The following is a 12,336-nucleotide window of genomic DNA, read 5'->3' as shown; positions in this document are numbered from 1 at the left end:
GTTTCTGAGGTTTCCCCTCATCTAGTCAGATGCAGAATACAAAGTGAAGTTCCCCTGCCTGTCTACAATAGCACCTGGGAAAACGACCTCCCCGAGCCTCCTTTTCTGTAAACTCCTCTGGGTACCGGCTGCAGGCCTTGGGTGTTAGAATATCCCTTGCTGTGCGTGTAAAGAAGGGCTGGGTGGGCCCCTGCAGAAACAGCAGAGCATATTCTGATTTTGTTTTGAAAGGAGGGCCCACGGACTTGGGGGTGGTTTTGGCATTCAGGGCTGGTCCTGAAAGAATCCTGAGGAGACACATGGAAGAAGGAGAGAAGATGGGACAGAGGAGAGCAGTTGTTGGTATCAGAGCAGCTTTTAGGGGCAGCCTAAAGTGAGGCAGTTCCAGGAAGCGTGGTAAGTGTGGGAGACTGGAATGTGATTCAAGTCCTGGGGCCAACCACATTTAATTAAGAGGAAGTGCTGTGTGCTTGTGCTGAAGTTGTCTTGGTCTCCTGCAGCCTTGACCTCCCCTGGAGGGGCCTCTGGCCTGCCTTTCACTTATCCTCATGCCAGTGGGCCTCTCTCTGTTCCTGCCTTCAGGATCAATTTAGGGCTGACCAGGGTCATCTGACCTTAACTGCTTCCTGTCTTCCTGGGTTAACCCACTTTTGTGTTCCTGTCTCCCACCAGGGGTCCTGTCATGCTGTCTTCCCGTGGCCAGGAGACCCTGTAAGGGGGTGATCCCAACCCTGGGGGCCCTTGCAGCAAGAAGATAACATCCCTTTTCTTAAACAAGGCAGCCAGTTCCCCAGTGGAAGGCTGGGACCAGCACATCTAGCCAGGGCAGGCTGTATGGCCGTCCTCTTCCCGTGACTCCTGTGGCTTCGCTTGTTCTAGTCATAGTTTGGCTTCTCACCTGTGAGCTCTGAGATACCCAGGGCTGCCTTCCCAGCCCATCTTGTCTCCAAGCACCTGCTTCTCTCCCCACCATCTCTGAAACACCCACATTAACTCCCGCAGAATGGGGAGCCTGAGTGGGATGACCAGGCTGTGCATGCCCTCCTGCCTGTGTGGTCTTGCTGCAGCCCTTCCACTCCCCTCCCTTCTACTCTGTCTTCCATCACCCTGGCGTGTGAGGCTTCACCACGAGCTCACCGCCAAGCCGAGGGTCGGTGTGGCGGCACGGCAGGCCCTGGTGGAGGGAGCAGGGCCATGACCACGTGTGTCCATCCTGCCTTACCTCAAGGATGGGATGTCTGACCCTGACCTTGGAAAGTTGTTCTCAGAACTAGCGTGTGGGGTCCTGTGAGTTTTCCTAGAGTGGCTTGGGGCGTCACACACAACACGCAGAGCTGGGCTGGGGGTGGAGTCTCCAGACAAGGATCCTGGGAGTAAGCCCGGTTTCATCTGAGCTTTCCATGCCAGAAGCGGCTCTGACGAGAAAGCTAGCTGGCACCTGCACTCGGGCCTCTCCTTCTCCAAGGCCAAGGTGGCTCTGGCCAGGTGACATGGCGGCCACAGGTAGGGACATTGCAGAACCAACCTTGCTGAGTTCCCTTATCTCCACACCCTGACTGCTGCTGAAGCCCAGGCCTTCAGACCCAGGGTGAGCAAAAGGTATCCCAGGACTATCACCAGGGTGACTCCAGCGTTCTTCAGACTCATTTCTGATACCGAATAAGGCACCATGGGATGCTTCTCCAATCTAATTGCCCACAACTCAGCCATGCCCCTGCTGCAGGGGTGATACTGCTACCTCGGGAGGCTGAGGCTGATTCCTGGTCTCAGATGCTGCAGATATTGCCTGGTGCTAGGGGCTAAGTGCTGCCCAGAGCCCAGCGGGAACAGCTACTACGAATCCTGCTGAGGGCCTTCCATCCAACTCTTCCAAAGCCCCACCTGGTTTCTGTGTCCGTCTCAACGGTCCGACCTTCCTGTGATTGCAGCCTGGTGACTCTGCCCCACATGTTCCTCGTAGTGAGTCCAGCTTCTCTGGGAGCTGGGCCTTCAGACAGCGCAGCCCATAAGAGGGTGGGGTAATGAGGAGGAATGAAGACCTATCTGTCCACAACCACAGAGTTTCTTTCCTCTCTTCTCTCTCTCTGACTCCCTAACCCACTGTAATCCCCTACTTAGCACATAGCTTTATCCTGATAGACTACAGCGTGAGCTTCCAGAGCCTGGAGGAGGACGGCGGGTCCCCTGCCTAGAGGGAAGTGTGTCTGTGGATGTGGCCAGTGTGGAAGACACACGTGTATGTAATCCATCAACTTTTAAAGAACGAGAAGGTTGGCCCTTGTTTGGAGGAGGAAGAGGATTGCAGATTCATTCTGAGCATTTTCTAGAGAGTTGATATTTATATTTTTAGCAACTATTTGGTAGAAGGAAACTGAACAATAAAATGGTTTGGTTTGGTTGGTTTTGTATTTTTTCTTTCTGATTGCTGGGCAGTAGTTGGTTTCCTCAAGGCTGACTTGTCCTGTGGAGGGCACCGGCATTTTCCTTTGTGAGCCTGGAAAAGCAAGAAGTGAAGGCACTAGCAACGCAAGGAAGATGGGTGCTGCCGCCAGTTTCAATGTAAGACCCAGGTAGGGAACACGATTTCTCAGAAATCTGTCATTGTCATTTTCTCCTCTGGCCACTGTGAGAGTGTCCGTCTGCCAACCTGACCTGTGGTGTTTCAGAGGCATCAACATGGTGTGCACAGGTAAGCCCCTCTTTAGGAGGAAGCGAGAAGGAAATACAGATGGCCGTGGGGTCATCCTCTAAGTCACTGATTCTTTTTTTCTTTTTTGAATCAAGGTGTCATGCTGTTGTTGCCCAGGCAGGAGTGCAGTGGCATGATCCTGGCTTACCATAGCTTCAACCTTCTGGGCTCAGGCAATCCTTTTGAGTAGCTGAGACTATGCCTAGCTAATTTTTTTTTTTTTTTTTTACTTTCATGTAGAGCTGAGGTCTTACTTCATTGCCCAGGCTGGTCTTGAATTCTTGGGCTCAAAGCAATCTTTCTGCCTCGGCCTCCCAAAGTGCTAGGATTACAAGCACAGGCCACCATGTCCAGCCTAGTCCACTGATTTCTTAACCTGAGCCCACAACCCTCCTCCTCCAAGCTTTGCATTTCTGTCTTCATTCTTCTGGAGAGGGACCAAGACTTCTATCAGATTCTCACGTTTACGTCATCAGTAAACGTGAGCGAAACCCAGAACTGCTGACTTGGGCACTTTCTGGGAAATTGCTCCCAAGAGCCTCCCTGGGCTGGATAGCTTTGATGCTCACTTACTGAAAGAAAGTGGCTTGGAGAACAGCTAACCTGGAGCCCTTTGCCTCATGGCTGTTCCCTGCTCCCAGGTCAGTGTCAGATCCAAGGACCCAGAGGACACACAGCAGAGAATTGGCCAGACTGCTCACCTCAAAAGGAAGACAATGGGAAAGAACCAGGAAGGGAAAGGGAGTGTTGAGTCTGTTCGCAGAAGCCACACACATTTCCAAAGAGGGAAGGATGGGGCCTTTCTACTCAGCTGTCTCATTTGATTCCGCCATCAGAGGGTGTCCGCATGGGAGGTGTCTCGGGCATGAGGCTGCCCCTGGCCTTGTGTGTGTGTATGTGGCCTTGTGTGTGTCTTATTCTACCCTATAGCTCAAAGGAGATGTGAGAAGAGAACGGGCTCTCGAGGACCACTCAGTTTCTCTGCAGTGGGGTGCAGCATCGTTCAGGAGAAGGAGGAGAAACACAAAGACCAATCTAGCATATTCCGTGCACAGAAAAGGCACTGAAAATACAATGGCAACTTTTTTTTGGCTCTACACGTGTGGATGGCTTCAGGGTCTGTCCTGCAGCTGTTTGGATGTGAAATGTGCCTTCAACATGCCTTTCTTTTTCACTATTATGCAAAGCCGTTATTTTTGCCTAAGATCAAGTATAAAAAAATTTCTAGTGTAAAAAAAAAATTTGGAGGAAATTTTAAAGTGTAAAAATGGATGTGCATATGTCATGTTTTTTAACACTGTGCTCAAAGCTGAGCCGCTGGTCTAGACTCTGGTTGGGGGAGGATGCATTTATTGAGACAGTATATCCAAACCCCTGCCTACCATGAGCTCAGTGCTGCAGGGCACTGTGGCCATCAGTGGGACAGGGCTATGTGGTGCTCTCATCATTCTGAGTGAATGAGGATGCCAGCTACCTGCCCTCCCGGGCGGGCATTGTACAAACAGGGTATGTTATCAGGATGAGAAAGTGGAGGTGAAACCCCGCGTTGGGGGAGCAATTCATTTCAGCCGAAAGAGTGTTCGTTTCCTCTGGACTAAATCTGCCAATGGTTAGCTGCCGATGGAAATCCATTTCATTCCTTAAGTCTGTGCACATGCTGGTGGGGCCCCCAGCTGGTATTCAGAATTCATAGAATTAGCTAATCCAGGAATGTGCCTCAGATGATGTCCAAACTCAGAGAATTCTTTCTTGATCGGTGTCATCTGTCAGGTTTTGGGATCCCTTTGAGGTCAGTGAACCCAGGAAGTGTGCTAGGACTCCCTCCTCTCTCCATTCCCCATCCCCACACCACAGTTTACCAGTTCAGCCTAGCCGAGGTGACGGCTTCTCTTTGAGATTTTGGCCCCCAGATTCCCTGGGCCTCAGTCACTCAGCCCTGACAGGGTCCACTGCTGGGCTTGGGATGACCCTTCTGGAACCTCCTGCTGCGACCCCTGCCACCTTCTGTTCTAGCTGGTGTTTATGGACGAACCCCTGTTGGCTTGGTCTGACATTCAGGCACATCCGAGTATTCGACCTCATTCGTGGGTGAGTTCTCAGCAGCTTCTGACAACTCCCTGTGGTTGTCGGGGGCCTGCTTCCATGGGTCCAGGCCTTCGGGAGGCCGGTGAAGGGAAATGACCTGGCCTTTTGAGATGGAGGGATGTGAACGGTCAGCCCTGAATGAAGCTTGCAGCTTCAGCAAAATGCACGCACTCCCCCCTTATCCTGAGCCTACAATGGATGAACCCCCTTGCAGGACGAGGAAGTCCGGGACAAGTCTGGACTGTTCCCTGCTATATTACCTTCCCCCCATGAATGAGAACAAGTAATTAAGTCCATATAGCCCTTGTACGCGCCACCTCTCCTGGCATTTCTTGTCTTTCATTTCTTCCAAGGAAATCCACTCTGGACATCTTAAGTTGTCCTGCAAAAGCATCTCTGGGTACTTTGCCCTCCAGGACGGCCCCTCTCTGCTGCCGTTTACACTGGGGGCACAGGATGAAAGCCCAGCGTCCCCTCCACAGACTTGCTACTAATGAGAAAATTCCTCCGCTCTGGGTAGTTAAGGGCCAGCTCTCCTGAGACGCAAATCTTCTTTGTGTGCCGCTTATCTCCAGCTGCTGCCATGATAAATAGTCCCCACTCAAGGGAGCCCCGGGAAGCTCTACCCCAGGGCTCATCTGCATGGTTATTCAGGGAAGCAAGCCCAAGGAAACACGAAAGTGCCTCTTCCAACCCCAAGCCGTGTTCTCTCTCATGGGAATTGCCCGAGGTTGGTTTTATAGAGCCGGTTACATTGCCAGTGTTTTCTCTTTGGAATAGACCAAAGATAAACCAAAACACCCCAAAACAAAAAGCAGCCTCCCAGCAAACTGCAACTTCTTTTTTTCTCTTCCTGTGTTTTAATCAGCCAGCTGTTGCCGGTGCCATCTGCTTGGCTACCTTCTTCCTTAAAGCACCCTGCATGCCTGCCACCTTCTGTTCTAGCTGGTGTTTATGGAGGAAACCCTGTTGACTTGGCCTGACATCCAGGCACATCCAAGTATTCGGCCTTATTTGTGGGTGAGCTCTTGGCAGCTTCTGGCAACTCCCAGTAGGTGTCAGGGGGCTGCTTCTATGGGTCCAGGCCTTTGGGAGGCCAGTGAAAGCAGCAGCCTGGCCTTTTGAGATGGAGGGATGTGAACTGTCAGCCCTGGGTAAAGTGGCTTCAGCAAAATACATGCGCTCCCCCTTATCCTGAGCCCACAATGGGTGAACTGCCTTGCAGGACGAGGAAGTCCAGGACAAGTCTGGACTGCCCCCTGCTATATCACCTTCCTGACAACCTCCTGGTACCTGACAAATTCTGCTCTAGTCAACCTTCCTTGGTCAACTGGAGTGCTAGGCCCTCTGTGTCAGAAAGTCTTCATAGCAAACCTGGAAGGTTGTGTCTAGATTCGGCCAAGGCATAACATTTCTAGGAGCTGGGTCCCTCCGAGAGGCTGTATAGGCCATTTGGGAAGTGACTTCATGTGTAATAAAGTTGAAGGGGGCAGCTGGGATCGGTATCCTTGTCCCTGCCTCTCCTCACCTCTAACCCTTTAATCATCAGTCAGTAACTACGGAGGTGGCATATACTATGACCAGGCTGGGCAGCTGGCTGTGACACACAAAGGGAAGAGGTCAGGTGAGTTCTCTGTGCTCGAGACTGTCTACAGCCCAGCCCACTTCACCAGCGTCACTGGCTCCTCTCTCCTCAGCACCCCATCAGAATTGCTTCTGTGCCTTGGCCCACCAGCCTGGGTCACCTCTCTCCAACCCTCTCTCTTTCCTGACTTTTCCAGTATACATGAATTCTTCCTTTAAGTTTCAGCTCAGGCATTCCTGCCTCTGGGGTTGATTCCCTGACGCCACCTACCCCTCCTCTGCTCTCCTGTAGCATCTTATGGTCTCCATCAGGGTCCTTGCCACGTGTCATGGAAAGTAACTGTCTCCCCGTGTTTCTGTCCCACGAGTCTCTGAGCTCAGGGGCAGGAACCATGCCCTCTCTGACTTCTGGGTTCGTAGCACAATTCCTAGCATATTGCAGGAGCTTGATAAAGATGGACTTTGAACATAATTGAACTCTTTAATCAAAGAGTTTCATTTGTGCGGAAGAGACTAGACACTCTTGCTGAGGTCTGGGGTAGACCAACTGACCACTTCAAGCCGCCACTTCTCATCGTCTCACCCCGCAGGCAGTGTCTGTACCTGATCATTGACTGTACAGAGAAGGATTGAGGGTGGCCGTTTTCAAAGTGGAAAGTGATGAATGGACCAGTGTGTAGCTCATTTATCTCTGGCCAGAGCCTTCATTAATTCTGTTCCCCGGACAGGTGCCACCTTGCTATGCAGCTGGCAGAAACAGGAACTTACATCCAGCCTTGTGTTGGAAGGGTTGCACTGTAGTGCCAGGCACCTGTCTACCTCTGGGAGCCATTTGCACTACTCTGAGTTGCAGTTCTTGATATTATACTTCACCGTTTAAGGTTTTGCTATCAACTGATGCTTTATTACATCTCAAAAACTTCTATGTGTTCCAGGAATAATGTTTGTTTTTCTCAATAACACTCCAAGGAAGTTCTTATTAAGCCCATTTTCCAGATGCAGAAGTTAGTTGCTGTGTTTAAAGAGATTCACACATGTGATCTTATTAATCCTCCTATCTTGTGAGGTAGGTATTTCAGCCCCATCTTATGGATGGATAAACTGAGACTGAGATAATGACTAAGCAGGTTTTCTGAGTCTTATAACTGATGAAGAACTAGAGGAGAAAGCTTAGGTTTTCAGGCCTCAGGAACAGTCATTTCCCCCCCCCCCCCCACCACACAGCTCTTCTGTTTCCATCATACTAGTCTGATTCCAGGAAATGTTCATGACCCAGAAACATCTTTTTGGGTTGGGCGTTATCCTAGGATAAGTACAATTTTATTAAACACCGAGTACCCATGTGGATGTGAATATAGAGACCCAGTCCCCAACCCCTTCATTTTACAAAAGAGGAAACAACAAAGACTGTGATTTTTAACATGTTAACCTGTGCTGGCATCATCTTACTGAATTGTCACAACAACCCTGTGTGATAAGAGTCAATAGCCCCATTTTCTAGATGCAGCTGACCAGAGGCTTAGAGAGTTTTCGCAATTTGTCAATACTCACTCTACCACTAAATGACTAACAATAGTACCTTCTGCACCAGATATTCTTAAGGGTTTTGGTAAGTATCCCTCTGAATTGCAAGAATTTCAGCCTGAAGTAGGAGTGGCAGGAATATTTCTACTGCATCCCAAATTGCAAACTGAGGGAAGCCTGGCTTATACGCTAAGCCTGTCATCGACACTGGAGATTAGGAATTCAGTTGCGAGGTGAGCACTGTTTGAAGAATACTTGGAAAAGGAATGTTTCGGGTCTAATAGCTACCATGGTTACTCAGCAGTGCTTTAAAAAAAAAAAAGTACTACTGGTTTTCCTGATAGCTGTCTGACCTCTTGTGACTGATTTGAGGTATTGCAATTCTGGTAACTTCTGCGAAAGGAAGATTTTCAAGACAAAACTAACGTTCGTTTATGAAATAAATACAATCTCCAGTTTAGAGAGGCTTGTATTTTTCCTAAGATCATTCAACAAATAGTGTTTGGAGAAGGAAATTTAAAAGATGACTCTTCTTAATTAGGAATTTTAGTAAGAAAGAGAAAACAGAAGCACTGCACTCCAGTCTGGGCAACGGAGTGAGACTCCAACTCAAAAAAAAAAAAAAAAGAAATCTTTGAAAAATAATGAAAATTCTCCAAAAGTAAAGAAAGTTTAAAACTCTGAGAATAAAATGGTATACAGAGTTTCAAACAGGATCAGGAAGACAAAACTCACAATTAGACACATTACAGTGAAATTTAAGATCATAAAGACAGATCATCTTTAAATTTTCAAAATAAACCAGCTATGAAAGAGAATCAGATTGACGTTAGACATCTCAATAAGAAACCTGCACACAAAAATGATAGTGTTTTGTTGTTGAAGGAAAAACTTTAAACCTACAATTCTATATTTAGTTCAACTAACATTTAAACCTAAAACAAAAACATTATGAGGCATACAAAGCAGGACAAATGTTTACGACTCAAAGATTATCTTAGATTAGAACTTTAAATCTATTTTCTTAGCAATTTCCAAGTATGCAAAATGCTTTTAGAGGAAATATACTGGCAAAAGGAAAAAGAAACAAAAATTGCTATGTGTTTTGAAATATGTAAGAAGGATAATTGATTCAGTAAAGTGTAATATTTAAATGATTAAGCACTCAAAGGAGTAAATAATAATTGAAATTTTATATAATGTCAGCAAATCTGATGAGATTGTTGATGGTGAAAAAAGAGAAATGAGAGCATACTTAAATGATAGCAATTGATACATTTACAATATTATAGAGGAAAATAAACAAAAATACAGGGCTTAATAAGTTGTGAGAAATCACCCCCCAAATTTTTTTAAAATAGCTTTCAAATTAACAGAGGCAAATCTGAGCTATTCAATGGAAAGCAGAAAAGAAGGGGGAAAGGGAAACAATGTATAATAAATGGGAAGAATGGAGTAAGGTGGCAGAGGGAATCCAACAGAACAAATTATACTAAATGTAAGTATGGAGTTTGACAACTAAGTTTGTGAACTCATCCTAGAAAAAGTGCTACATACCTCATTGCTGAATATCACTGTGGTCACCTTCGAAGTACTCCCCTTAGGAAGCTATGCACTGATGCCAGGGCCTAGTTCACCTTTCCAAGCAATTTTGGAACTCTCTTTCTGGACTGGCCATCAGAGCTGTCGTCATATTAACCTGGATGTCCTGAATGGCATCAAATGTCTTCCTTTCATTATTTCCTTTATCTTTGGGCAAAGACAAAAGTCGTGGGGGCCAGATCAGGTGTGTAGGGAGAATGTTCCAATACAGGTTTTTGTACAGTGCTGCCAACATTAGTGCACAGTGGCAAGTTCGTGAACTTAATTGTCACACCTCAACAAACACTGGAATCAGAAAGCCAGATACTGTCATTATTGCGTTGAAATGAAAGATTTATCACTATTTGACTCTGATATATCAAATAGGTAAAAAGCATCTATAAAAATATTTGTTTTACATGATCTATAATCTTGACTACATCTAGGGAGATGGAAAGAATGAGTTTTAAAATGAATAGAAAAAACAATTCAAACAAGTGAAACAGTCACAGAATGTTCACATATACTAGGTCAGAAAGAAAGCCTCAGAAGTGGAAGTGAAGCTGTTATCAAACCTTAACATTATATAGTTTGAAATTCAAAATATAGACTAAAAATATATGTTTGAAAATAATTACAAGTTACTAAATAGAGACTTGAAGAAGACATTTTTACAGGAATTAAAAAATACTTTGATATGAACAACAGTAAACACTGTGTTCATATTTGTGGAATACAACTAAAGTAGTACTTTGAGCTAAATTCATCGCTTTAAATATGTTTTCAGAAAACAATAAATATTGAAAACAAGTCAGGCAAGTTCCCCCCAAAGAAACTAGAAATCAATAATATACAGAATAGCAGTTTAAAGACAATGGCAAAAAAAAAAAAAATCAACAAAGCCAAAAGTCAGCTTTGAAAGGACTAGTAGGATAGATAAATGTGATTAATAAAAAAGAGATACACATATGACACAGAAGGAGGGAGGAAATATGACCAGTCACAAGAAAGCATTAAAACAATAAAAGAATATTGTGAACTATATGCCAATAATTGTGAAAACTAGACAAAATTGATAAATTCTTAGAAAAATGAAAAATGCCCAAATTGGCAAAATACCGGAATAAACTAATAAGTATTAAAGATATTTAATTAGTGATAAAAAATGTCCCTCCAGTTCTGCCTCACCAGAACCTCAAACTCAGTTTTACAAGAATGTATTATACTAAAACATTTCAAGGAACTGATCTTTACCTTACAAAGTTGTTGCAGAAAATATCAAAAGGAGAAAGACTTGTATTCACTTTATATTAATTGTAGAACCATGATTCAGTAAATTATAGCTTTATTTGGTTTATGAGTTTCAGTGCAAAAATCTTAAATATTACCTTACTAAGCTCTACACTTTATTTAAGAAAACTAGAATATGATCAAGTTAAGCAGTGCAAAGATGGTATGATACCAATAATTTTATGAATATAATTTACCTCTATAATAGGGTGAAGATAAAAGAAATGTAAATATTTCAATAGAGGCAGAAAACACAATAAATTTCAAAACATTTCTGATAAAAATTCTAAAATAGCCTTCTCAAAGTCTATTTACTAAAAACCTACAACAAACATTATTCTTAAATAGAGAAAATTCCTAAGCATTCCCTATGATACTAGAAACAGCATAAGACTGCCCACTATCATGACTACTGACTATTTAATGCATACTGGAGGCCTTAACCAATGAAGTAAACATAAGAAACAAGTAAGCATAAGCACTGAAAGAAAAGAGAATGAAATACTATTATTTACAACTGGCAAAACCATTTACATAGAACACAATAGAATCAATAGATACACTATTATACCTAATGAGAGAGTAAAATGTCCTACCACTATAGCCTATTAGATATAGATACATAAGATATCATTTATAACAACTAAAAATAGTTAGGAATTAATCTTACAGAATATACAAGACTTCTGTTTTGAAAATTTATGACTCTACTAAAAGACAAAAAGGATGGCCTGAGAAAACGGATGTGGCATGTTTATGCAAGGGAAAACATCCCAGGAATATCAGTTCTCTTTCATTTACAAATTTTTTGCAAGGTAATTCAACATTCCAGCCAGAGGTTCTGATCAACTTAACAGATTTATCCTAAAATGGCTCTGGAGGCATCAAAGTCCATGAACAGTTGAGTCGGTTTTGAAAAATAAGAGAGGACACTTGTCCTACCTACATTACGTAGTAGCCATGGGTTGCTGTGACCCCTACGCTCCCGAGGTTCCACACTTTGGGGCTCCATCCACAATGTCTGTTCATGTTACTGATCATTCTAGAGCTCCTCTCTTTCATAACTTGGAAGATGAAACCAGTGGGGTGAAAGGAGTCACTACAGTTGAAAGATGGGCAAGAGAAAGGACACAGAGTCTGGTACATTCCGAACAGACCAAGTCCTAATGAACATTTGGAACTAGCAGAAAACTTCAAGGGGCCTTCGAAACCAATTCAATAAACCCCCTTCAGAAATGTGCTTCCAGTCAATAATTCATAAGCACTGGGCACAGCTCCGTGCAGGACGTATTTCTACACACTCCGGAGGATACAGGGAAGACCTGGCCTTGCTTTGACGATACTTGGGACCTAGTTGGGAATAGAAGTCACCCATCACAGGGTATTTTGAAGGTCTTCATATCACCGCACAGAACCACATTCATGCTGCTGAAAACGGTTGGTGCATAAGCAGAATCAGGTAAAATCAGGGAGAAAGTGTGTCCGGGGCGATGTTTGGCAGGAAGTTTAAGGTTAGAAAGAAGAACTAGAAGAAAAGTAGCCTAGGCAGGGAAAAAGGTGCAGGAGTGGGTCAAGACTCTCAC

This window comes from Carlito syrichta, unplaced genomic scaffold (genome assembly GCF_000164805.1).
Source record: "Carlito syrichta isolate Samal-C Ts95f unplaced genomic scaffold, Tarsius_syrichta-2.0.1 Scaffold314838, whole genome shotgun sequence".
NCBI classification, from domain to species: Eukaryota; Metazoa; Chordata; class Mammalia; order Primates; family Tarsiidae; genus Carlito; species Carlito syrichta.
The sequence above is the reverse complement of the archived record's forward strand: the minus strand, read 5'-3'. Positions refer to the sequence as shown.